At 44.5% G+C, this 27,725-nt stretch overlaps 2 long non-coding RNA genes across 3 annotated transcripts in view; both read right to left on the bottom strand.

Moving 5' to 3' along the window:
- LOC133211351 (uncharacterized) overlaps window positions 1-24,381 on the bottom strand; it is a 31,831-nt gene extending 7,450 nt beyond the window's left edge. For both annotated transcript variants that reach the window (XR_009725182.1, XR_009725181.1), the window contains exons 1-5: window positions 24,272-24,381; window positions 9,664-9,871; window positions 8,724-8,796; window positions 7,318-7,395; window positions 6,060-6,252 (exon numbers count right to left, since the gene is read on the bottom strand). This is a non-coding gene — a long non-coding RNA (uncharacterized LOC133211351). The remainder of the gene's footprint in view (window positions 1-6,059; window positions 6,253-7,317; window positions 7,396-8,723; window positions 8,797-9,663; window positions 9,872-24,271) is intronic.
- LOC133211271 (uncharacterized) lies at window positions 12,266-12,999 on the bottom strand. Its single transcript, XR_009725168.1, has 2 exons — window positions 12,883-12,999; window positions 12,266-12,469 (listed from the first exon to the last, which is right to left on the bottom strand). It is a non-coding gene; the product is annotated as an uncharacterized LOC133211271 (long non-coding RNA).
- Window positions 24,382-27,725: the final 3,344 nt, after the last annotated feature.

Genomic DNA, 27,725 nt, shown 5'->3' on the forward strand with positions numbered 1-27,725 from the left:
AGTTTTTCTTCCTGCTTTCTCAGCTGTACAGTGTCTCTGCCTTTTTTTTTTGGCTTGAGGTCTCTGCCTAATTATCTGTAACCTTCTGTTCGAAGATCGCTGTCCTGCCCTGATAAAAACCAGTAACTTTGAAAACAAACTGGGTCTTAATTTTCCTTGACAGCCCTTCTTTAAACATGTGGGCAAAGCCCTGGCTTAATTAAATGCACATTCGTATTCCAAACAAATTAAGTACAATTAAGGACCCTGAGTTATGGGTATCTATCACTCGGCGATGTTTTTGTAAAAATTACCACATTTAGATCAAACACAGAGGACCCTTTGCTTAATTGCTTCATTAGGGCCCGATGCAATAGGCTTCATAAATACAGGGTCTGATGTCTCTTTGGGAATTGCCCAAAAGACGGCTCTTAAAGTAATTGCTTCCACATTTCTCCCCGTGCAACGTTCATGTGCTCACTGATGGAAATGGGATGGCTCTCAGACATGTAAGTGAATGTGGGTCCTGTTGTGTCCTCTAGCATCAGGACTGCTGCCCAGCTCCTGGGGGCGGGTGGGTTTGGGCCCCTGGTTATTACCTGTGCAGTCTCTGTGAGGAGTTTGACAATCCCGACCGGATGAGGCTGTCTGCAGTGTGCTGGTAGCGCAGTGCTTTTCTCATATATCACCTATAGATCCCACAGACTGAGGTAAACAGGATGCTTTGGGATTTATTTTTCCAGAAGTTGCTTTGAAGCAGTAATGAACTGGCAGAAAACACTCGATAGATACAGCTTCGGGTCTCTGACCAGTTTTACCCCTTTAGTTCTTACAAATGCAGTTATTATGGCCCTTTAAAAAGAAAGTCTATTTACAGTGATTGCTTTAGCTGAACACAACCTACTCCTGATGAAATTAAACCTTCCTTCAAACATACCCAGAGTGAGGAGTCCAGTTAGATGGAGGCCAGGTTTAACCCTTGACTGGATGGATGCCATTCAGTGCAGATGGATAATGTGGATGCAGAAAGGGACCGGGGCACAGGTTTTTTCTGTAAGATCCATAAAGAGCAGCAGAAGATGTGACATTCCTCCCCTTTTTGCATTTGTTTTCTGCCTTACTTGACAGACTCAGGAGTTCTGCATTTTCACTGTGGAAGCCAAAATAAGCACTGTGCACCCAGAAGCAACAATAATGATTGCAGCAGAGCTAAGAGGGAGTGGGAGCTACCTTGACAGAACAATGAGGAATGGCTTGTTATTCTCAAATGAAATGTTTGCAGCATTTTTGTACTTTTGTTCAAATATTCCTTTTCTTTAGCCGGAAAAAAGTGGGAAGCTTTTCCTTGCAGACACTTTCTTTTCCAGCTCCCTTTGTATCTATCCTCTTTTTTGTTTCACTTTTTCATTTGCTCTTGAAAAAATACAGGGAACAGAAGAATGGGAAGATGTGAAAGGGAAAAGGAAATCCATCTTCCCTAAAGAAAATGCTGCCCTGCTGCTGCGGTCAGGATAAGGTCCATCTCCTGTACTGCCCTGCTGAAAGCAGTTTTCAAATCACACAGACCAGTGTTCCATGCCCCATTCTCTCCAGCTGTCTCAACCAGCTGATGAACTTTTGGGCTGGAGATACCCATACCCCACAAACAGAGCTCACACACCCTTCCCCTGATGCTCCATTCAGCATCCAGAGGCTGGAAGCTCAAGTGTCCAACACCACAGCACCACTGACCTCAGCACAGTGTCTGCCCACCAGTCCTTCAGGCCACCCCAGTCTCTGGATCTGCAGATTTATCCTGCAGATTACAGCAGGATAAAAGAACCCGGCAGTCATAAAGAATGAGCTAACAGCTCTTCTGTATAACACAAGTCAGCCTGATTTCCACAAGTTATAAAAGTCCATCAACCTCCAGTGGCCAAAGAAACAGAGCTGCTTATTTCCTGCCTGCCTTATTCTCCAGACCAATTTTCCTCAATGCTAAAGCAAAGAAATGAACGGCAGATTGTCCAGTTCATGACTGGATGGCTGGCAACAGAAATCCTATTTCCAAACTGACCCCTGCTTTCCCGCATGGCATTCATTAATTCCACAGTCTCACATTTCTAGGAAGATGTCAGTCATGTATGTGATTTTTCTATCAGCTATTAATGCCAGATCACAAGGTGAGAAAGCAGGGGTTTTAATCTCAAGACCCTCAGGAGATGGAGCTGCATACATTTGGTGTGAGCCATGTGTCTGGAAATGTCAAGGACAAATATTTTTAAAGTAAGGAGTGTTTGTATCCATGTGCAATCTTAAGTACTACAGAAGTGATCCAAAACATAGCCCTTTCTTTTCTCCTTGTTGCGACTGCTCGCCTGTAGCAGGCACAGAGCTGCCACTGGCCAGGAATTCAGTTTAGATCATCTACAGAGGCTCCTATGCATTTAGGAATTTATCTGTCTCTACTGAGCGACACTTTAAGGCTCTCCTAAAGGCTTTGCCCACGGCAGCGCTTCGTTTTCTCTTTGTAGAAAGGGAATTCTGCAGGAACAGTAGAAGTTTTCGATCTGTCTCCAAAATTTGTTTGTTCATTCTAAAGATGAGATTAGTTCCTCATCTCTGTATTTTTTGCCATCCCTCATTAGGTTCTTTTCCCATGGGCTGCAAAATTAGACACTGAACTTATTACAAAGGCCTAATCACAGATTCCACCTTCCTAAGAAATGCACAAAATCCCCCTTTTTTGCTTCCATCCCTTGCTCAACGAAATGATAACATTGAGTCCCATTATAATCCAGGTGTCAAACAGCACATAAATATGCTGCTACTGCTGGAACTGAAGTAACTAAATTGCTGAGAAATATACAGCAACTCTATCAAAATGCCATTTACGTACACATATTTCTAACATCATACAAAGAGCTAGCACTGTGCTTTACCTCTTCTCCTACAAGTGCCACTGAAAAATCTTAACACTGTGAAAGGGTCCCTCAAACTGTGATGTCAGAAAAGTAGAAAAAGAGACCAAATTCCTCCAAACTGTTTTGTAAATTACAGACTTGCTGGTTACCAGTTCCAGAGTGCCACAGTTGAGGGGGAGAAAGAACCTTCTCTTAGATGAGCTCTTTCCAGTAGGTGTACTGGTGTCCGCCCCAGGATGGCTGCGGTGTCAGGCTGCAGCATTACCACCCCAGGAAACTTAGTGGCAACACAAGTGAAGTGCGAGAAACAAGAGTTGTGCCCAGCAATAGAACCCCCTCTCCCTCAGCAGCCCACGGCATCATCAACAGCTGAGCATTCGCATGACACCTATTTCACACGCCATTGCCCGTTGCTGCAACCAAGGAATGTTATTTAGCTAACAAAGAGTGTTGCAAATAGTTACTCATTTGCCCTTCACATGCTGTCACCAATTTTCTTTCTATGGGCCTACTTACTTCTAATCATTCAAGTTCAAGACTAAAGGGTGTAAAAATTGTCGGCCTTCCTCCTGATGTGAACCAGGTGTGTGCATTTATGTGTCACCCTGTAAAAAGTGAGGCAGAGAAACCTCTGAGGAAGCACTGCTGGTGTGCACCCTTCCAAAATCCTTTCCTAGATAGCTGCTCTATTGCTTGAAATACAGATCTGAGTCTGATTTTAGCTGCTAACTGCCATATAACATATTATCCTACTTATTGCATACAGTTACAAACATCTTGTATCTGGAAGCAACAAGGGAGAAGGCTCCTTTATCAAGTCAATCTCAAATCCCATTATGTTCCTCTACAACAGTTTCCGTAAACATTCAGCAATTTCCAGTGTCTGAGTTGCGCAGCTGAAGAGGTGCATAAACAGGCTCCACTGAAATGTGAAGATGACTGATAATGTACTAACATTGAGACCCCTTGCTGTGATTATTACCCCCTGAGTGCTCCTTACAGAATGTGCCTCTTATCTCACACTGACAACGCTAATAGAATATGCATAGCCCTATTAGCATACAAGATAATAGCACCCTGGAGGGGACAGAGCCATAAAACTTTAAGTAGAAATCAAAACAGAAGGAGGAAGAAAAAGGGAACATTGTCACAAGCCAAAAAGAAAAAAAAAAAAAAAAGGGAGCCTGAGGGCAAATTTTGCTGCAGAAAACACACATAGTCATAATTCTTGTGCTAGTCACCATGCAAATGGTAATAGTCTTTAGTCCCATGAATACTATCAGTGCCATGTTTGCTGTGAAACATTAATTGAGATAATGTGCCCTTTCGGATGCAGCAGGGAGTCGTATGTCAAACTGTACCACAACAAAATTATGGCAACATCTGCAAGAAATATCCAGCAGCAATTGGGGTACCTTGCACTGGGTATGGCCAACTGGGTCTTCGCCGTTGCAGATGGAGCCAGTGGAAGAGCTGGAGCCTGCAAGGGGAGGCAAGAGGCTGTTATTCAGAGGACATGTGTGTATACCTGTAGCTTACTACTTTTCAGCTGCTGCCCAGTTAAAAGCTTTGCAGGTTAGATGTGTTATCTCTTGACCCTACTTCAGTCACTGGATTAAACCTCAAGCAGCTCTTTGAATGCCAAAGCCTTTCTTTAGTCACGTCTGCCCACTGCATTCACATTTGTTCCATGTAACCGTCCATTGTAGCAGACCTTTCACTGCTCACCCATAGCTGGCAGACAGCCATGCATTCATATGCTTTCCATCTTACAGCAATAGCCAAAGTAAATCTTTCAGTGCTTGGCACAAGAGTGTGAATTCAATAAAAAAGGCTTCAAACAAGTTTGAGATGGCTTGTCTCTAAACAAACGAAGAACAGTGAGCTTTTTTTAATGCTCATTGTGGTTCAGTTCCTGCCTACAGCTAAATCCAGATAACCCCCAGCAGCACTGACAACCCTGTCTGGTAAAATAGTCACCTGTCAAGTGGGCATGAAAATATCCACACATGGAGGCGCAGAGGGGTTGGAGGGAAGTGACCTGCTCCTTACCAGGAGCTTCAACAGGGGCAATCAAAGGTCCTTGTTGTCTCCTTTGTGAGATCTGAAAGTTTGCAATACTAGTGCTGAATGCACAGGACCCCAGGGTAATCGCTCCACAGAGCGCACTGTGCTTTTTCCTTTACAGAAAGATGGTGTCAGGAGGTAACAAGCCCGGGATCCCTGTGGTGCATTTTGAAGCATCATGCAAAGTTTGCTGGGATTCCTCCTAGCATTCACTGTGGTTTCTATAGAGCTAAACTCTTTGTAAAGTGGCTTTGTGTTGCAAAGTTCTGCAGCTTGTGTGAGTCTGCCTCACTTCATTTTGGTTGATGGTACTTTATGCTGACGGTTTCAGCAATTAGAACACAGTTGGAAAAGACTCTGGTAAAGAAAAACCTGCCATTCTGGCAAGGGAAAGTAGAGTGAAGATTAGAGGCATGATTCCTGAATGTACCTCCACAGGTGTCCGTGTGTGTTCATGCATGCATACATCCTCTGCAGCTATGTTATCAGAGGCAAACCAGCTCATCTCAAAAACACAGATTTTAGAGATAGCTGAAGTGCTTTGTTTAACGTTGTTCTGCCACTGATACAAAATCTGGAATAATTTCTCCTTTCTTCCTGGAAAGATAACAAAACACCAGCATATGTAGTGTAGGAACTAATGATACCTCACGTGAATCACAGATGTGCAATTCTGCTAGGTTATTTCCATCTTAATTTTTCAGACTCTGAGTAGTCTTAGTATCAGGAATTAAGCAAGGAAATGCTCATCCCACAGAAAGGCATCCCAGCCTTAGCTAAGTCTAGTGAAATGGTTGGGTACCTACACCCCATAAACTGCTCTTTGTGAACAGCTTCTAAACCTGGGTCCAAATGGAACCAACTCCAGGACACAGCATGATGGTTCCCATCACTCAAGCACAGCTGGGAAGCCTCATTGAATGTTGGGCAATTCTTGGAGCATGTAGGAGGAACATTTCATACACTGCATAATTAGCAATTACCTGGGGTAAATTGCTTTCTTTTCTGCTGAAAAATAAAACATTAAAGATGCTAAAAATTTGGCAGAAAACTTTGCAAGTGTTAAACAATGAGAATAACATTTATGCACTTCAGATGGAAATAAGTTACCTTCATTGCAGCTTCTATCTGTAACTTTTTGCTGCATCCTTTCATCTCTCTTCAGTGAGGCCCAGCCCCTGTGTTTGCATCTCGCTGTGCTCCCACTGAATCCCGCCTCAGTTCAGCAGGGCACCGAAACACAGGCTTCTTTCTGAAAGTTCAGCCTGCAGATGTGAAGGTTTTGCCTGTGGACCTTCCCTGGCTAGAACAGCAGACAGCAGCAGAGAAAATGTTGGTTGCATATTCCTTACATATTCATCTAGAGAAGCAGAGGTGCTCCAACACAGCAAGGCTGTGGGTATGAGAGAGAAATGCAGAGCATGGGTGAGCTTCGGAAGACAAACGGGGACAGGCAGGATCATCAGCCAGCATGTTTCATTAATTACTCTGAAATAAATACATATCTGTTTTTCCTGTACTAAGGCATCACTTTTATTTAGCAGACATTATCTCCAAGGATCCTTAGCAGCCCAGGACACAGCACAGTAATGCACTGCAGTCTGGATGCTGTTATGTATTTATTAAGTTGTATCAGGGCCCATTTAGTAGCAGCTCTGCAGTTTATCACGTAAATATCGAATGCCAAATACAAAAGAGAAGAAAATAGCAACATAAAAAATTTATCTTTGGGGGGAGGAGAGGGAGAAAGGGAGAGAGAATGGTGCTGATAATGTGATTGTGCCTTCAGCAATAGCGGCTAATATCCTTCTGCAAGGGGCACGGTGTAAAAATATTCCCGAGCTGGGGGAGGAGGAATGAAGAGAAGGGAGCTGAGCTGCTGTTTGTTTGGTTTAAAGTGTATTCTGGTTGCAGGCTAGGTCAGCGGGTGGCCAGACTGAGAAAATGAGTCCCCCGGGCTGTAATAATTGTAACTGTCAGGGAAAAAAAGTCAAGGTCTTAGATAGCAGTGGTCTGCTCTGACTTCTGACCATGGAGAAATATATATGAAAACTATCGCCTGAGGCACTATGGGAAGAAACCAAGAGGTTTTAACTCGTGGTGGCTTGTGCTTATGAATTGGAAAACTCATTTTGCACCTTGGTGGTTTGTATCTTTATGATTATTTTCATTTGCAGTATAAATGAAGCTAGAGCTATTAATTTTCCTTATGCCCAAAATCTGTGATGCAATGAACACCTACTACCAGACCACCTTTGCACTTCTGAGTCACAGACAGCACGAAGGCTTGTAACTGATCTTTTAACAGTGGATATTCACAAGGAGAGTCTGAATTTGACTCTCTCTTGCAGCACACTCATTACTTAACTGAGTGATCCATAGCTGCTTGAATGGATTAATCCAGAACGATACACAGGTAACTTCACTGACTTCACCAGAAATATTCCTATAATAAAGGCAGCACAGGAGAGAAGAAAGAGAAGAATTTAAACCACACAAGATTAAACCTTGCAAATGGGGCGGGGGGGAGAGAATCCGTAACTCTAGTTTCTTCTTCTGTATTATTATACAGCCACGGACTAGCTAGCTAACTGGTCAGGCTTTTTGTGAAACAATCTGCCCCTTTATTTAAGGAAGTATGGGGCTCTAATGAAGATTTGCTATCAAACCTGAGCACTAACTCTGTATCATCCACAGGGCACGTGCAGGAAAAATACAGGCAAAAGCCAGTGCTGGACAAAAGCAGCCCATTGGGCAGGCATATGCTCAGAGCAGAGGGACATTTCTGAGAAGCATCTTTGCCTACAAGTCTCCTCAGCGTTCCTCAATCTATTTCTTACACACCACAGAGGAAAGACAACTGTCCAATGTTGTTGGTTTTTTCACTGTACAATGCTTTGTTCAATGATTCCAGCTCCTCTGATAGCCTTCTAATGCAAATTAATTAGGAAATATAATTCTTTTATTATGAATTAATAAGTGAAATTGGAAATATCTATATACCTGGGGGACCCAAACAAACTATATAAACACAAAACAGCAGTTACTCCCGGTGTAAGAGTGGCAATAGCATGTAAGGTTTTGCTGGAAAAAGAGGATAATTATTGCTGGAATGTGATTTACTTGTTGAGAGTCACTGTAATAGTGAGCCGGGTAACTTTTATGGGCCCCATCTGTACTTTACTCACCTTCCTTACAGCCTGTGTGTGTCTTGTGAAGAAAGTACAGCATGTGTAATGGAGTAAGAGAGAGCAGTAATGTTAGTAGTAAGGAACAAAGTCCAGTGGAGTGAACAGACATATATATGAAGAGAGAATGTAACAACAGTACTCGTTTGCTTCGGTGTTACATAAATAGCTCTCCTGCTTTGTCTGCTGTAGTCCCAGATCTCAGTAATTCACATTTCATTGCTCATTGCATTTTACAGAGAAGCAGCAGAAATAAGAGACATGGCTTGTGAAAAGAGGGACACTAATTTAGGACCCTCTTTAAAGCTCCTTTCCCCTGTAACAAGGCAGTGCTAAGAAGACCGTGGCAGAAGCAAAGACTCAAATGCCACAAAGCCCCCACCAGCTCCTCTGGCCTGACCAGAGTAAGAGAGCCCAGGCACTCTCCCCTCTTCACCCTGCCCTAAACCTGAGAAGCTGTGCTTGGGAACAGTACATTTTCCAAAATGGCATCCTCAATTTAAAGATTTCAGGCACACAGAACCTATCACTCCCATTGGACAGGTGCTCCAGCAGCTAAGGGCTTCCAGTGATGGCAGTCATTCACCTTGGACTTTTCTTCTCACCATATCTTTGTTTCTGCTAATGTGAGGACGTCCTCAGGACTTTGTCTTCCCTACCTGTGGAGATAGTGGTACATGGTTACCATATTGCCCCTAGATCTTCATTTTAGCTATAAATATTGATTCTGTGTGAGCCCATCCCTAGTCCTGGAATGATGAATGACGTCACTGGGTAAGCAAAATGCACTAGGGCAATTGAAACACTTGCCACACCTAAAGCTTCCTGCTTTGAAGATATGAGCAGGAAGTCAGAGGGGAAATCTTGGCTCCTAAGGAACTTCCATGATTTTGAGCCTTGCTGAACCTTCACTTACTGATGAGTTCACCCTGAAGACAGGCACAGGGATTCATGGGGGTGCCCTCTTCTGAGCTTTCCAGAAGTGCTGCCTGGCTGCACCCTTACATCTGCAGGAAGGAGACAAAGATCCACCAGCGCTACCTGTGCCATGGCCTCTCTTCTCTTTATGCTCGGGTGAGGCATGGCATCAAGCTACAGCAGAGGGGCTACAGCAGCTCTACCTGTAGCTTGCTAATGCAGCTTGTGCCCGGACAAGCAAATGATTGTTCAAGCAATTTTCTATTTTAAGGTGAAGGTGGCACACGCAGAAGCTCTCAATGTCACTACGAAGCAGGGAGGGAGGCTGTAAGGAGGAGGAAGGCAGAAACCTTCACAACTAATGTCAATTTTCTGCATCAAATATTTTGATAATTAAACAAAGCTGATCAAGAGAGGAAAACAGCATGTCTCCAGAGCTCCGGAAGCACAGGCCCATTAAATAGAAGAGTCAGAAAGTGCCAGAGGCGGCAGCCTCAGATTAATGGCACTCCAGTAATAGATTTTCCCAGGCACAGTCACACAGGAGACAACTACTGTGTAGCCAGAGCAGCGATGAGGCCGTTAAAGAAACAGTAACATTAAATCACCTGGTTCCACGGGGCGAGGGGATGGATGGGAGCGCATCGGCTTCGGCACTGCTGAAGGTGTAAAGCTCAATCTGCTTTCAGGCAGAGGACCTGGATCCCAGCAGTCATTTACAGCAGTGAAAGCAGGCAGCTCAGATGGAGGACGCATATAAAAACAGATAAGCAGCAGCTCCAGAAGGATGGTGAGCTGAGCACAAACATCTCCTTCCTGCAGTGGAGAAGCAGGCATTCAACATCAGCGTTTGGTTTTGCCAAGAATGGCCGTGTCTGGTTTGGTTCAGTTGCTCTTCTTAATCAAAGCACTGCGTTTACCTCTCGTGTTAAAACACCATTTTGAATTTGTTCAAATGTAGCTAAAGTTCAGGAAGGGAATGGGAGGTATGGCAGCTCGGCGGGAAAGCAGCCCTGTTTTCTTATTATCAAGTCAGTTTTCCCTCAGCAGTGTTGGAGCTGATCCTCCTTGAAACATCCATCTTGCCTAAAGCATTTCTATCCATTCCTATAATACAATAACAACAGAAACGAGGGCTTCTTCCACGGGAGGCTGGCATGGATTAGAGTCCACCGCAACAGTACTTCACTCCCAGCTGGGATGTATGGAAACCAGATGAAGTGGCTGAAAATCGGAAACAACTTTTAGACTTACTTGAATCCTGATACGATCACATCACAGGGATGGGTTAAATTTATGATCTTATCTGGGATTTTTGTTTGTAATCAATCCCAGACCCACTGGCTATCACTCACTATAAGCTTATGATTTCCCGGTGCTAACAAGGAAAAGTTGGGACATCAAACCCTGAGGGAGTGAAGCCAAGCTATGATATTAGCAGATAGGATCAGAGCTGGAACGCAACAGCAACAACAAAAAAACCCAAAACTCACACTACAAAACAAAAGAAAAACAACAGCCTCCTGCAGCCTGTAAAGCTCAGCCTTTGCCTCATGCTTTAGATACAAACCACGGCGTGTGCATGAACCTGGTGTCCAGGAACAATGATTTGGGGATAAAAGCTAACAAAACAAATTAAAACCAAATACCCCCAGATCAAAGTACAGCTTCAGCATGGGATACAGCTGCTGTGGGACATGCAGCAAAAAAGCCCCCTTTTCCTACTCTTCTCCCTGTAATAACCTCACCAGACAGTGCCACTTACTCTACTGGATTGCCTACAACATTTATCATGGCAAGCCTGAACCCTTTGCTGGTGACTTGGGCAGCGGATGGCTAACAGTACCTACGGAGCAGATCTGCTCCCGGTAGCTCCCTCTGCTTATCTAAATGCAGTTAAGGAGAACGGCACACCAGGGATGGAGCCCATGCTCCAGGATGCAGCCAATCCCAGACAACACCAGGCACTTCTCACAAGTCCAGCTATGAATAAGGAAAGTGCATTTATTTGTTGCTTTGTATCTTCTCCCATTTTGATTCAAACAGAGGCATATTCAGCTACAATATTAGAGCCAGTCCAAGGTTGGCAGAAGATCTCCCCTTCCCTGATTACAGCTCTATTTTCCAGGCCAATCACTGTTGAAGAAGGTACTAGGAAGCACCAGGTCTCTTATGCATTTACACAGCAGATGAAACTTGCATTGCTTTGGGGTCTCCTTCACATTCATATGGGATAAAGACACACCAGTATCTGGACAACATTTCACTCCAATCATGTCATCAGTACTTGTTTGACTATGCCCATGTGGATGGTAGGGATGGCAGGGCATCAAACACCCGAGTGCATGTGCATTATTTCAACTGTGTCCCTTTCTCAGGTTTCCAGACTCAGCAAGAGCTTTTTGTACTCCTTTTCCTAAGACCCTGGCACCAGTGGCACATTCTAATACTCCATTTATCTGTGATGGGGTGAAGACTTACAGATTTAAAGGCCAGATACCCCTCACAGGTTAAACGTAGGAGTTAAAGTACGTGCTCTGCAACAGTTGTCTTTTATGTTGCTGCAGGAACTTTCCCTACCAGGTGGCTGTTGAGCTGCAATATCACCTCAGACAGTTCAGGAGGCCTTAGGAACATCCCTGCTCAGCATTCTGAGCAGCTCTTCACACAGCGAGGAGCTTCCAAATCCATGCATTGCTTTCTTCTCAACTTTGCATGGATTAGCTCCGAGACTAACAGTGTGACAAATCTGTTAATGTTTCAACAGGCAAGTCTTAATTTTGCACATACCCTTCAGTCATTTTCCATATGGAAATGGAAACTTTTCCTTTCACAAACAGCCTGCTAAGATTTTCAATACAGGCATAAAAAGATTGTTCAAAATGAGAAAGATTCTACTAGAAGCATTCAGATTGCTTCAAAAATCAGAATTCTTGAGCAGTACCTATGGGTTTTGTAAAAAGAACATTAGATACACTGTATAAATGGGATAGGCTTAGAGCAGAAGAGGTTTAGCAGCTTGCCTAGGATTGCTCCAAGTGGGAATGTAACCTAGGAATCCCAAGCTCCAAACCCAATCCAAAGAGGCTTTATCAAGAGCATATTCAATTCTGCATTTAGTTCATGAGCTTGGAGTCAACCCTACGCAAGCAGCACCCTACAGTGTAATTAGTCCCCCAAAGCAAACAGAATTGTACCAGGATAACAGAGAGGGCCAGGCTCTTTTATTGTGTATGAATCAGATCTATAAATCAGGAGTGACTCAGCTGAAGTCACTGGTGCTGCTGCTCCTTTGGAATGAATTGATCAGAAGCTGGTCCACACATTTCACATGTTTCTGAGAATCAGTGTTTGTAACTGTATCAGTAGCCTGGAACGTCTCTAATTGGCACCAAATGTGAAACCGCTCATCACCTGGGCAAGGCAAGGAACACGAAAGAGATGTCAGAAACTGAATGTAAAGTACAAGCAGAGACAAAGAGCAAATAAGTTCCACACACAGACAGGAACTGAGGTGTAGCAAGCATTAAGTAAGAGGTCTAAAACATGTAATAGCTATAAAATGTACATGAATTACAATATAATTTCTTCCAAAGTGATGCTCACAGTAAAGATGTGTGATGTTTTCCTCTCTGTGATGTAAAAATGATGCCTAAAATTACTATGGAACAGTATTTGTGTTGTGTAAATATCTTGCAAATTCATACTAGTGCATATTGGTGACAAGAGATTTATGTGCACTTAGAATCTTTTGAACCTACTTGACTGCAAATGGCTTACAAACCAGCTGTAGAAATACAGCGTAGCCCACAAACTTAGTAACTCACCAATACAGGTGTACACTCTGGGGTCCATGTCCCTTGTGCTACCTAATAAAAGATACAGGTTGGGATCTGTAAGGGAACTTGAGGAGAAAGACACCTGTAACATGCTGAAATCGCACTGTCAGGCCATGGGGTTGCCTGTTAATCTTCAGAAAAGAAAGTGCTTGAGGATCCTGATGTTTATTCAAGCAAACAAACGTAATAAACCCTGTTAAAGTGTTACTAAGAGTTTTGCTGCTCTACTCGAGATTCGTACCCTCAAGTCTGAATGCTGACTGAGGAAAGGAAGTGCTATTAACTAATGCAGAAAATAAATCCTGCTTTATTTACAATGAATGTAACTTCTTGACATTCCCAGCAACAAACCACAGGTTTGAATGATGCCATAACAACAAGGCCAGCACAGAGATGTGCACTTTCTACTGGCTGAATGCTTTGGATCAGGCCCATTATTAAAACCAGCAATTAAATGGTAGTTAATTACCTGTCTGCATTTTCCTTTCAGAACTAACTTGGTCACTAGAGGCATTTGAAAAGCACATCCTGAGAGTGACTACATATGTCCAACAACTGTTTTTTGCCTGATGACCAAATCACGGTTCTTCCTGCAGTGGAAGTCCTCGATTCCACCCTTTTCTTCAAGATACCTCCTTCTCCCACTCCTTTTTCTAACTGAAGGATGGAAGAGCAAATCTGATGGTCCTTCTGGAAAGTGATGGCACCCTCCCTCAGAAAGCAACCACACGGAAGGAGCAAGAACAGCAGCACTGTTAGGAAGTTGAAAAGCTTCCCCCACCCCTGTAAGATTAACTCCTTGGGATGGGGGTATGAGGGAGCTGGTCAGAGGCTCAGCAAATAAAGCTGTGATTTGGGGGTTTGTTTGCTGTGAGTGGGTAACCCAGCATGCAACACAACCAGATCTACTTACAACATAGCCAAGGTCAAACGCTGACCTTTCCGGGCTGGCCAGCCATGCTGCCGCAATGAGCATTAGTACCACATCATTATGTTCTGATAAAACTCAGTTACTCTTCAGCAAACCCCCATAAATCACAAGGCTTCACCCAATCAGGGTCCTGTCACTGTAACTAAACAGGGACTCAGAAAACACTCTATCTCTATTGGCTGCGACAGGGGGATATAAATCTGCCCCTGGCCAATCCACTGCAGGCAACAGGGCATGTCAGGAAGGTGACAGCCAATCAAGGATCCAGCGCAGGAGAGGCCAGGATCCCCCCTTCTGCCTGGCAAGGGGAAGCTCACACCACTTGTAGTAGTTGCTGAAGTGTCTCTAATGTTACAATATGGTGAAATGTTATTTCAGTTATCACTGCCCAGAAAGGTCAATTTGTGCTCTGAAAGGTTGCGTGTCACAGTGAGCACATGCTGGCAAACAGATTTCCTCCTCGCCGGCCTCACACGTCCTGAAATCCTAGGGCATTTTGTTGGAAAACCTTAAAACGGGCATTGCTACTAGTGCAGCAGCTTCTGCACGTGGTCCCACTGGATGGTTTTAGGAGCAGCTGCACACAGGACCCTCCTCAAGCTCTGTGATGCTTCATGTGCATCAGCATCACACGGAGAGAGCAGGGTGTGCAAGCTGGCAGCTCTCATCTGCCCAGTGAGGGGCACAGATGAGCAGTGGCTGTGGCACGAGGCTGGCAGCGAGGCCATCTGAGGTCAAACTCCCACAACGGAAAGAGGCACTAGGGGCTGGATAAAGCTTTTCAAATGTAAAGTGTCACCTGGATTATATTTTCCCCAGTTTCAGAAGTGAGAAGCTAATTTCTTGAGATCATTCCTAGTCCACTGCCAAAATCACAACACAACCTGAGGCTTGGAAATCACAGCTTCTCTCTCCTCCTCCCCAGCTTGTCATCCCTAACCTAACATTGTACCTCCATCATAGCTTGTAGGAATTAGTTATGAAAGCCAGACTCCACATTGCTAATACACCATTCAGTCTCTGCTTTTGCAGACAAGCAACTGAGGCACACGGAGAAGAAAATGATCCTTTTCCCTCAGATACCTCAAAAAGAGAGCAGAGGGTGGGCTCCTGAGATCTCAGCTCACAACACCCAGGATTGTGTCTCAAGGCTTCTCTTCTGAAAGCTCTCATGGAGAGGCCAGTGCCTGGGAGGGAGTTTCCAAGATAAATAAGTTGCCCCCATTGAGAGTCACTACTTACAAAGGGAGGCAAACACTCTAAGGAGGCGTTTTGCCTTTGCAATCAGGCAGCTCTGCTTCATGGGGAAAACCACTGTGTGAACTGGCCCTAAAATTAAATTTGCTCTTTAAAAGCACCCCTGCACTGGTATTTCAAGCAGGACCTCAGTGATTTACAGCATGGGCTGACATTTCACAAAAGATAATGTGGGCAATGAATTATTTGCTGGTCCAAACGAACAATTGGACATACCTACTTCTCGTGGATTTAATCTTTGCGAGGCGTTAGCTACCGAGCATGAAATACCACTTTTCGGGGGCATTTGTTGCATTTATGCAAGGTACAATTACATTAGGCAGCTTTATGACACATTGACTCGTTCGAGTGTGAGGCAATGTAATACAACCAAAGTAATACGAGCTTTTAAATGCAACATGATGGCAAAAATCCACCTCAGGTCTGATCTTTGTTTCATTTCAGATGCCAACTGTCATAATTCAGGGAAACTCAAATCCCCCTGGTTTTGCTAATGCGAGCAGCTCTATCAAAGTCAGCAGGATGTGCCTGTACCAGTCAGGAAGCAGCATGTGATCCAACAGGGGTGAAAGCGTTAATTAGTACATTGGTGAGTGCACATCACTGAAACTGGAACCCAAAGAGCTCTATATCAGCTGCAACTCACACAGGGTTAAAAACTGGCACATCCAAAACTCACGCAAAAGGGCACAGTGCTCCTGAACCCTGTATTGTGAGCCAGGAGTGTGCTCCTCTCACTGTCTTTTGCCTGCAGTTGTGGACACACTGGCTTTTGCAAGGAACCCAGTTGGCATTCCCAGATCCCTGCTGCTCAAGAAGCTCATAAGAGAAGATTTTACCAAATCTTAATAACAAGCAACACATGATTCCACATTTCAGTTATTTCCCATAAGCAATGTCCTGTACTTGAATGGAAATGCTCAAAGCAAACACAGATACAGGATAGGATATGAGCTTGTTTCTTTCTCCTGTCTCTCTGCATTTGTTTCTCCTCCTGTGAGGCATTTCAACTCTGCACTCCTGCAGGACCGGACAGCAGACAGAAATGTGTCCATTTCAATTTTGGTTCTGATCCTGGGATATTTCTAACTCTCTCCATATCCTTGATAGATAATGGTTTAATAAGCGATCTGGTTTTTATTTAAAGGGTCGGTAGTAAAACCCAGATCACATTTCTCACTTGGTGGGTTAAAAAACCGCTTACGCTCATTTCTGCAATGTAAAACGACACTATATCAAATCAAACATTTCCAGATGTGGCCAGCTTGTGGATGGAAGTGCAGGAGGAGCGAGCACTCACAGACAAGGGTTCGCAGGTTTTTATAACAGGATTGGAACCCCACCTACTGGCAACAACTGTTATAGTAATGTCAAGACAAGAACCCATACAGGGCTCATTTTTGACTAGAAACTCCAGTGAGGTTTCTAAACACGCAGCCTGACTGCCATGCAGGAGTATCACTGCAGTCAATGTGGGCATCTCACTGCTTGGCACTTCCAAAAATCACATCCTTAAGAGTGGCTTGAGTGTCAGCTGCACTGACAGACACATGGAAAAGGACAAACATCGCTTAAGAGCTGACTTGTGTTTCTTACATATACGGTCCTTTAGAAAACTTCAGCTTTAGTAAAGCAATCTTGGCCTAATTTTGATACTCTAGGTCAAACCAGCCTTACACAGCCCCTGACTAGATATTACTCCCAAAAGCCTGAAGCATCATACTCTAGTAAGGCAGAGTGATGAAATGAGTGGTATCCCTCTCTTGTTATGCTACTAATGGCAGATGAAAAATTAAGATGGAAATTAGGATGGAAAAATATTCTAAATTCCCACACGTGAATTAGACAGCTCTGAAAGGAAGAGTTCTTCTGTTTCACTTTGAATTCACTAAAAACCACCCCATCACTTCTTGTGTTACAGCTTTCCCATAGAACCAAAAACAAAGCAGCCCATATCAGAGACCATTTATGCACCTTAAGATCTTGTTAAAACGCCCAGTTGGCAATACCAACATTTGAATTTTAACACGTTTCAAAGGCAGACAACTATAAAACAATAGAAGAAGCTCATCACAGAAAGCAACTCTCTAGCACTGGAAATCAAGGTTTTAACATTCCCAGAGAGCACTAACATCTGCAACAACCGAGTGACAATCCCCTGAAGAAAGGTCCTGGGACAGAAGCAAGTGGAGGTGGGAGCACGCTCCTAGGGAGGACTGTGCTGGTTCAGCACAGGAATCTGCTGTTAGGGGGAAAACTTACCTATCCTTCTGACAAATACCTTTTCTTCTATCACTTACATCCTTGGTACAGGCTTAAGTCTCAAAAGAAGGAATTCCTGTAATGTTTCCCTTTAAATCCACATTTCAAAACATAAGGTATCCAGCTCTGAACCAAGCTATGAAGTGGGAGCAGCTCCCTGACAGTTTGTTCTTTTACCCCTTATGTCACAGAGAATCCGGGTCAAAATCTGCCACTGTAATGGCACAGAAGGAAGTCCAGATGTTGCTTAACAAAGAAAAGAGACTGGGCTATTTGTGGTATCTGGCATATGCATCAGGTACGTCCAAATATGAAGGGGAAAGAGCCTCTATCCTGAGAAGAAAAAGAGGTTTTCAGGATGCAAATCAAAGTCCTGGAGGGATTTGCCTTAATGAACTAATGAAAACAGAAGGATAAATTATAGCATTGAGCTAACTGTTTAGTTAAGGCTGAGAAAGACACTTTGACTGTGAGAAAGGAAACAAGGCATGCACAACAGTGAAGCATGCTGGCTTCCAAAGGCTTCTTTTACATATGGAGAAAATAACTTTTTTTAAAGTTGCATTTCCAGCACACCTGGGCACTAGCATGAAATGGCAAAGAGAGAATTGGTTATACCTGGCCAGAAAGAAGACTCAGCAGGTACCATCGGCCCCTGAGACCCCACCCAAATGGATTGCCAGCTCTGCCCTGGCCTCTGCCTCCTATCCCTGCCACCTTCTGGGAGTCCAAGCAGCTGCACTGAGCTTACACAGGCCTTTTTGAACAGCAGCTTGCATCAGCATTGGGCTTGCTTGTCCTGCTATCTTCTGTGATCAAAGAACTGAAACAGCTGCATGTCTCAGCTCACTGGCAATAAAACCTGCAACTGATGGGCTTTGTCCCAGCCCCACGGCTACAGGGAAAGTGCAACCACGGATTTAAAGAGGGGGAGAAAAACACATGAACACCCAAGCTGTATTTAAGCCACACTCTGCCTCCTCCTAACCTGCAATCTCTTAAGTGCCACTTACTCAATTAATCCAAGCTCTTCTACTTCAACAGCAAAGCTGTAACATATTTAAACAGCTTAGAAACTCTACCCAACAAACCATGCTGCCTATCTGATCCATCAGCTGCAGGAGTGACTGTGCATTAACTAGGAGAGCACAGGACTGGGTTAACGCTTCCACTGCCACTTTCCTGCTGCTGGTATTTTGTGCTGCACTCCTGCTAAGGCTGAAATTTCTCAGCTGTTTTTAGCAGGGTGGATCTCAGCTCAGCAGGGACTGTCTTTGGACCAGCTCCTAGAACATCCCTGCAGCAGCTACAGTAACTATTTTTATAGTCAAGTTTTATTAGGAAAGTATTTTAAATGGCCTTTGAATGCAATTTAGCAGCTGGAAATACGACAGTGTGCCAGCACCATGTGATCAGACAATCTGTGGAGCACCAACAAGTGCTACCAGAGATCCACCAGTGCTCCACAGACCACGCATGGAAAACCATGGCAGAGTACACCAGGACATTCAACAAGCCAGAAGGTGCTCTTAAACTGAAAATGCCTGAAAGCTGAGTTATGCTCTTCCCAGACCTCTCACTAGAAAAGGCCCTACCAGCGCTCCCTGGCACAGCAGCAGGTTTCAGCACCGTGGCACAGGAGAACTGACTCTCTTGACTCTATATAGAAGATGGGCTCTATTACCTTAGGAGCTGAGGATGACACCTCCACTAGGTGGTTAGAAAACCCCTGAAGGATAAAGTTACTCACAGCAAAGAGCTGTCACAGCTCCTCGCACCACAGTGCATACTGGTTTTTAAAGTATGTGTCTCCCTCCTGTTCCTGCCAAAGCAGAGCTTGCAGCGTTCAGTGACATAGACCTGGACTTGAAAAGTGCTGAGCACACACTAGGTCTTGATGCTGTGGGCAGACTTTTCTGATCGTCTGTGGCAACTAACCAGACTGGCATCACTGTGTTCAATCAGATGACTAAGAAAGTGAAAAACAATAGCTGAAGACTCAATTCTAATCTCAAGCCATACTGGCACAGTCACATGTGGTATTACCGTGGTTTAAACTCATGCAAATGAGGGTGGAAACTGGCCTCCAGTACAAGTGCATGCTGAGGGAAAAGACAGTTTTCCTTTTAGACATGACTCCAGTTATACAGTCTGAGATTCAATTAAGTTCTGCTTTTCTGACATCTCCTTCCAAATAAAGGCTCACTCTTTGTGCTAGGCATTTTGAAAAAGAAAATAAAACAAAATCATACGTTTGGCAGGACCTGGGCATTCCTGCTACTAAATTGTTCTGTGCCCCATGCGCATTTTCAATGTATTCATGAAGGGGAGTAGCCTCTTTGACCAGTGTCCAACTGTTTAGCACTGTTCAATGTGAGCTTTTGCCCATGTTTACATGTGGAATGGAACAGAGCCATTCAACCACAAAATGCTCCCAAAGCAAACATCCAAAACCTGGTTGCTGGCGAGGTACGCTGACAGAGGCTCCTGAAACCAGTCATTCACAGAATGCCAACACAACACATTACCACTGGTAGAAAGTACGCAAGGTTATTTTCTTACCTCCTGGGAAGAGGCCACTGCAAGTGACAGGAAACAGAGACTGGCAAAGCAGAAAGGAGTGTTTTCATCTGGATGGAGAAAGAAGATTGGTATTATTTCAGATGTGCAGAAGAGCATGCTGTTAGCACAACAAAGGTAGAACATGTTGCCAAGAGCATGTATGAACCACCTGAGTTACAGTGCAGACAGTGGGCTAAGTCAAGACTAGCTAAGCAATACAGAAATAAAAGTAACAGAGGTAAAGGCAGAGACAGAGTAACTCAAGCAGGACACAGCAGCTACAGTCATTTGTTGGAGGGGAAGGTGAGATCAGGAGGCAACCTGGGTTCCTTCACACAGAGGCCCACATTTTTGTGACAGCCCATATTTTTGTAATCCTGGATCATGTCGCTGTAGCTCTGTGCTTATTCAGACGGATGAAAATACGTACTTGAAGTTGGCACACAACAGCAAGAACATAACAACATGCTGATATCACCCTCTGGGACGCTATGAAAAGAGAAAAATCTATGAAATAGAGCAAAAAAACTACACCCCTACAAAAATTGTAAGAGCTCAGGACACAGCTGGGAAGGATCCTTCTTAAGGAGCACCAGCTTTAGAGTGACTTCTGGAGAGCCCAGTCCCTTTGGCACAGTGCTAAGAGATCTACCCCTCTCACATGTTCAGAACTTCTTGCAGAGGTGACTGTTCCTTGTCCTTCTGTTCCTTGGCAAACAGAGAGGCCTATCCACATCTCCTCCTCTGTCACGTCCTGTGAAAGCCAAGCCAGTGTCCACAGACTGGATTCACTTTCCAGCATTAGCCTGCAATGTTATTTGTACTCGTCAAAACACCACGTCCCAGAGGGGCCATGTTCCCTGGTACACCTCCCATGGCAGCCATGTGTTGGCTCAGGCAGGGGAACTGGGGCACAGGGGTGACAAACTGGGCATCAGGCACTGCCCACCCCCAGTCAGCGTGGGAGAGGCAGGCTTATTCCCAGGGGAAGCCTCCACAAGGGAACACACTTGGAAGGGAAGCTGAGTAAGGAGCATTTTCCTTGCTCTACTCCATCACAGCCTGGTGTGTTGTGTTCAAAGTGGGGTCCCTGCAATGACAGGTTTCCTTGAACCATGTTAGCCCACCATTAGAGGTCTGAGGGCTGGGCAGTGGCCCACCTGAGCTCCCCAAGGAGAAGGAGCCTGGTACTTGGGTCCTCTCTCCAACCCTTCGGCTGGGTGTCACAAACTGTAATGCCCTTTTAAAGAGCGCTTGCTTGCATTTAAAACCACATAACCTGTGTGCTCCTGCTTCACAAAAGGTGGTGGTCGTGACCACTTTCTGCCACCACAAACTTTACATTTTACTCATGCCACCCACCTCTCAACTTTCCAGCTAGCAGCAAAGCCACAGGCATACCATCCCTCACCCTCCTTGCCACATTCCACCTCTTGCCCTGCTTCTTCCTCATCTTGGAACTACAGGGTTGCTAACTGACCAACAAATAACAGCGTTTCACCACAGCCCTTTCTCTCCTCCCGCATGTTAACACCTCTCCACCAGCTGAGTGATCCCTGCATGCACCCAATTCTTGTTATTATTCTGCCTGTGCATTGACACCTTGTTGCACGAGCCGTGTTGATGGATTGCAGGTGCCCTCACTATGAAACTGGCCAACAACCCACTCACAAATTTGCTCCACTTGTTAATATTAAAATCATATGGCCAATGCCTTCTTAAATTGGTTCAGGCTTGAGGTACTGCTGCTTCACAGTAGGAAGAGTGTTGCAGCAGGCTTTCTGCAGGCCCTGCTATTTATGGTAAACACTCCACTTTGTTGAAATAACATAAAATTTTGAGATAAACCTATTCTAGCAAAGGAAACGATAAAGTGCCACCGTTCTGCGTTATAAAATCACTTGTGCTGCAGCTGCCTCCTATCACACATAGCTCAATGCACGCAACGTTGAAGACCTGAGGACCACATGTTCTCTGCTTTGGTGAAATGGTAAGGAAAAGATCTGAAGTGCTCCTACTGGTTTGACGATCTTTGCTTTGTACAGACTAGTTACAATACAAGGAAGTGTCTTTTCTGTAGCTTTGTCTGGGTACGAGGTTGTCTAGACAGTGCCTGGCAGGGTTCTGCTCTGACGCTGGCGGCAATGCGAACTCTGCCCATCCAAGACTGCAGAGAATAATGGAAACTGCAAGGGAAAGACCAGCTCAGGTTCTTTCAGTAAGTTTACTGCTTCTTGAACCTGGAAGGTGGATGAGAGTATTTGCTGCTGTTTCTTCATCTATTAAGCAGAAGAGCAAGGGAAAATCTTCTTTAAACGTTCAGTCACAAAACTTTGGGCTGATTTTTTTAACAGGGATTGGCTAAAGAAGGAGTGAAGCTGGTTTTCACCCTCCCACACAATGCAGCTCATTCTGGGGCACTTGTCGGCAGGCCCTAATAGGATCTCTTGGGAGTTCAGCCACCACCAAAATAAAATCAAAGCACCTTAAAAGCCTTCCAACATAACACACAGTCCCAAACATTTATGATGTGCATGTGCTCTCTACACAGATTGTTGTCTGGAAAATATTTTAACAGGTGGATTGGCAGTGATGCATACAGGGACTGGAACCCCAGCTTCACTGGTATTTGAAGAGATAAGCACCATGCCGTGTTTCGTTTGCCTGCAGTGACACACAGGACTGGAGCTGTTCTAAAACTGACACACTTGCCAGAGAACCAGGCAGGAAACATGGTTACTGAAGGGGGCCAGAGCATCCAGCCAGACCCGAGGAATTTGCCTATTTTCTGCCAACTCCTCTCATGGAACAGAAAAACAAAGGAGCATGAAACATGTCCCTGGGTGCTGGCACAGCCCTCGCAGGGATCCCTTGCCAGCCGAGGCTGTTTCCTTCCTTCACAGAGGTGGCCACCTTCTTTTTTTAATTATTAAAATACACAGTTTGTTACATGGCCTGAGCAGCAGATTCTTTGCCGTTCCAGTTGTGCTCAGATGAGAGCACAGATGCAGAAACAAAGATATTAAAGAGACCATACAAAATGAGAGCATTTGCAATGCATGGCCAAGCAGACTGACTTTCCTAAGTGATCCACCCCCTCCTGCTCACACAGTCAGCTTTTGAGTTATACTGCTTAGTGAAGAAAGAGAAGGTTGGACTGCAAATAGAAATGGTGGGAACAGCATTGTTCGAAGGCACGAACAATTCAAATGAGCAAAGGTCTAAGCATATAACCTATGGAACAGGGAGCATCACTTACGGTCTGCCACGGCTAATGTAAAGTCAATTATGGCTGGGAATATCAGTGAAAGAGATCAAAAACAATGACGTTTTCCTGGAAATCCTATTTACATGGCAAAAATAAGGAAAAATTAGGAGGAGTGTGTGATTCTGCAGCTAACAATTGCTTTCTAAAGAGAAGTCTGCATGCCACCATTATATGCTTATATAAGAACATTCCAAGGAACATGTTTTAAAGGCTGAGTGGTATTGCACACTCCACGATACCCCCTTAATCCTTCCAAGAAAAAGCTGTGGTTTCCTCCACAGATACATACTTCAAAGCTTTGGCTGAGATACCTTCTGTCTACTTTAAGATATTCAAGTTATGCACTTATGCATGTAAGTGTTCTGAATTTCCTCCTTTGCAGGAACCAGAGTTCATTATCTCATTGAGGACAAATTCAGACCTGGCCTCAGCTATCTGAACTCCAAATCCCAGAGAGAAGAGCAAAGGGATCATCTGAAGAGGCAGCACACATGGGATCATTATCAGAACAAATCAGTTGAATGCTGAGAGCTGCTACCAATGTCATAAAACAAATGCATGCATCTTCCAGGGGGATTTTCCCAGCATAACTCCATGCTCTTGCCTAGTACTGCTTGAGAAGGCCACCCCACGAGTTGCTGGTTGACGGTAGTTGAAGTGGGATTAGCCTTCATGAAAGGCTCAGGAATACTTTTTCTCAGTGAAAGTTTACAATAATATTTTAAAGACTCTCAACCAACACCCGTCCTTAAGCTTTGAAAACAGATAATGCATTTTTAATGGGATTGCACATCTGACAAGGAATTTGACTAATTCCTCTGATAGCAGACAGCTTCCTCCCCATAATTCATCTCAAAAAGATCAAAAATCAAAACACTTCCTACCATCTTTGGAATGGCCCCACCGCCTGGAAAGGATCAGATCAATTCCAGCAATCCAATGGCAAGAGAACAGAGTGACAGATACCTGACCTCCACGCAGCCCGCTCTACCAAAATAAGGGAAAGAGGCAAAAGCCTTCAGGACAAGGGCCCACTGGGCTGCTGACACTGAGGCATTGTTCCACAGATACATTTGGCAACCAGTGCTGTAGCTTACCCGAGTGTTAAGTGTAGCTACCAAAATCTTCAAAGCCTCGTGAGTCAGATCATGCCTTTGCTCTAGTGAGCTAACAGTTGTGAAGCACTGGGAGGTGCCTGAATTTGAGGTGTTCTAAAAGGAAAAGCACAAGAATTTTCATTAGCTTTTTTATTACTCACCCTAATGAGGATTTCCTACTCATAATCATATGCTAAAGCCCTTCTCCAAAGAAGGACACATAACCACATGGCTGTGCCTTTAACGCCACTTGCAGCATAATCCTTTGTAGACGACCCCCAGCACAGAACCAGCAAGGTCTGTCAAGGCATTTTTAGCATTTGTGCTGTTAAAAAAACAAGAAAAAAACCCTGAGGTATTAGGGTGCACTAATCTTTAGAAAGGTTAATTTATTCATAGAGATTTTGACAGAGATGTATGGCTAGGCTGGAGTCCCAGGCACTTCTTCCCAAGGGGAACTGCTACTGCAGACACAGCTTTCCTGACATAAGAAGAGAGAGGCTTCACACACACACCCAACTGCATTAACTTGGGGGCTCCTGTGCATTTAGAGCACTTCTACTTGCTGTGACCAGCAACTGAAGCTTCCCTGCTCCAGCCAAACTTTCACTGCCTTTGAGAAAGCATCCCAGAGACCATGGTCCCATGTGCCCTGCAGACAGCAAGTATTGCTTTCTCTCACGTAACTACTAGCTAATGAGCCCCTTTCCTCTTTCAGAGGAAACACCTCCCTGCAAGCAGATTGAGACCAATGCTGCAAAACCACTTCAGAGTGGTGCAAGCTCATGCAGGCATGGGATGGACAGCACATGATGCTGTCTTGATGAAAGAGATGTGTTCTTTCAGATCTGACTATTCAGACAGATCATGCTTCTGTTTGATTCCTTGGAATACCATTTTGGATTTCTAGGCCGCATCTTGGATACCTGTTTTCAGACCAAAGTTGAGTGAAACTGTATTAATTTTTCTGGTTATTTCGCAATCTCTAGTCCAACCTGCCAGAAGATGAAGCCATGGATGCTCCATGCAACCATTTATTCCCACAAAGAGAGGGCTTTCCCTGAGCTGTGTGTGCAAAGCACAGGGCTAGACAAGGATCCCAAACTGCCAGAGCACAAACTACACCTGAATAAAGAGCTCTTCTACTTTTAGGGAATCCCTCTCTGTCCTTACAATCACTCACATGCAGACTAGTTTCTCCCACTCATGCTCCCTGTTTCCACCTGCATTTCTAGCCCTGCACAGGACAAGGGACCAGTTTAGCCAGTGTGAGCCAAAAGCAATCAGGCTCTGCTGACCATAGCTAGTTAGCTGCTAGTTTAGATTATTCACCTCTTGCACTTAATGAGAGTCCTAAGGCTGCTTAAGCCACACGACTAAATTTCCCCTAACCACAAACACGGAATCCTCATTAATATGAATCTGAGACACTTTCCCAGGAAGAAATAACATGTAGAATCACCCCACAAGCTGGATTTAGAAGCATGTTCGAAACTTCTGCAGTTCAGTTTAATTTGTCCCCAAGGAGAAGGAGGAAAGTCTGGATCAAGAAATGGATTTTTATTTGTAATTGCCAGGTGCCACCAGACCCCAGCACCACAAATACTTGTCATTATTTTCTGGGGAATTTTACTTGCGAAATGACCCATTTCTAACAGAGTTTAAGCCTGCGTTATGCAAAGAGTAAACCAGCTTGTCTGAAAGTAATCTGGACCTGAGGGCTAGCAGAGAAATAAAATCAAATACACCACGAGAGGTTGTACAAAACCACAGACACCACCGGGCTTCCCAGGCTGAGGGAAGGAAACCTCTTCATGCAGCCTCCCTCTTACATGTCTGTAAGTTACATTCTCCAAGATGCATCCAAGTGATCCAGGGATCACGTTTCCCAACAACCAGCACCTGCTGGCTCAGAGCTGGAACATGGCAGCTCCAGCAGCAAACGCTGTGCTGAGGACACGAAGCACAATTTATTGCATTAGTTTGAAACTCCAGGAGGTGAAGGGTTTAGCAACGCATGTGATATGTTTGCAGCTCAACTGTTGGTCTCAGTACTGCTCAGGACTTCCTTAATGTCCACAAGTGATCAGGGTGCCTGTATTTACAGTGCATCCCAAACATGACACAGCTTTAATGCAGCTCTGGGCGTGCTCTCTCATCACAGGATCATCAACCTGGCACATCTCCTCTGTGAGGTGCTTTAATCTCAGTGGGGTGTTCTAACACACAACAGCTTTGAAGTAACAAGTGAGCTTTTCTCCCAGGTGGGATTATGCTGTAACAGAAACAGGGGCTCGTTTCCCCCATTGTTCTGTCCATTGTCTGAAACATGAATCCCTGTCTCTAACCTCAAAGCACAGTGGTGTTAGGTGAAACCTGAACACTGCAGGGAGGTGGAAGCATTTCTCTGAAGTATGAGTGGATCTTACCCTTGTCCTGCTAAGATAACACCCTGTGGGAAACTGTGGTTCAGAAGCTCACATCCTCTGATAGAAACAACCCACCACAACTGCTTCAGAATCAATGTCCTGGAAAGCATCAGTGTGTAACGCGTTATCCCCTGGTGTCTGAGCTACTGTGCTGGCAAAAGCTTTTCATAATGACAATCACATACCACCACCCACACTCGCACACACTGGTTTGTATTACAGAAAACATGGTACAACACAAAGCCAATTTCTCTGTGCTGCAGTCGGGTTTGGACTTATTCCAAGCAGTCACTATCTAACAATCTCCTTCCAGGAGTTCCCACTCACTTCTGTATCGATATACTTTAATGTTGGTATCTTGTTGTAATCTTTTCTTTCCCATGGATGCAAGTGCAATACCAAGAGCAGATGTGCGCCTCATTTATGTGTATAGCAAGTCTCGGTTGTGACACATTTAAAGACCTTCCTCAGGTATGTTTGTTTGGCTTCTCTAACATGTACACAGTGGTCTTCATTACATTTATTTCTGGCAGGTTTGGTTGAAATTTGAAGGATCAAACTTCCTCTCTCCAACTGAACATATTTTCTCAGGTTTAGTAGCAATGGGCTATTTGTCACATACTCAACATTCACGTGAAAATGTATTTTTTCCTGTAAGAAATGGCTTTTTGATCCAAGCAGGCCTTTTTATTTTGAAATGTTATTCTGCAGCCTGTCCATAAGGAGCCTTCCACCAGCAGGAGCTTCACACCACACCTCATGCAGCAGTGAATTCAGACAAGAGCTCATAACACAACAGCAAGTAGTAATGGACTACGCAGGTTTCATTCCTGATGGTCATCACTAGGCTCAAGTGACAAATAAATTCCTCAGGCTTCCACTTCTTCCTGAAATACAAGAGCTTGCAGGGATCAGCAAGGATCAACACAAGCCATCAAGCACTGCCAAGGCATCTCAGCAATGGGAGCTGCTCAGCTTTCCTACACTTCTGTGGACCACAAAGTACTGTCACCCCTACAGCCAGT

Source organism: Neopsephotus bourkii, unplaced genomic scaffold (assembly GCF_033783945.1).
Source record: "Neopsephotus bourkii isolate Nb327-2 ecotype Australia unplaced genomic scaffold, CSIRO-AGI_Nbou_v1 NB_593, whole genome shotgun sequence".
NCBI lineage: Eukaryota > Metazoa > Chordata > Aves > Psittaciformes > Psittacidae > Neopsephotus > Neopsephotus bourkii.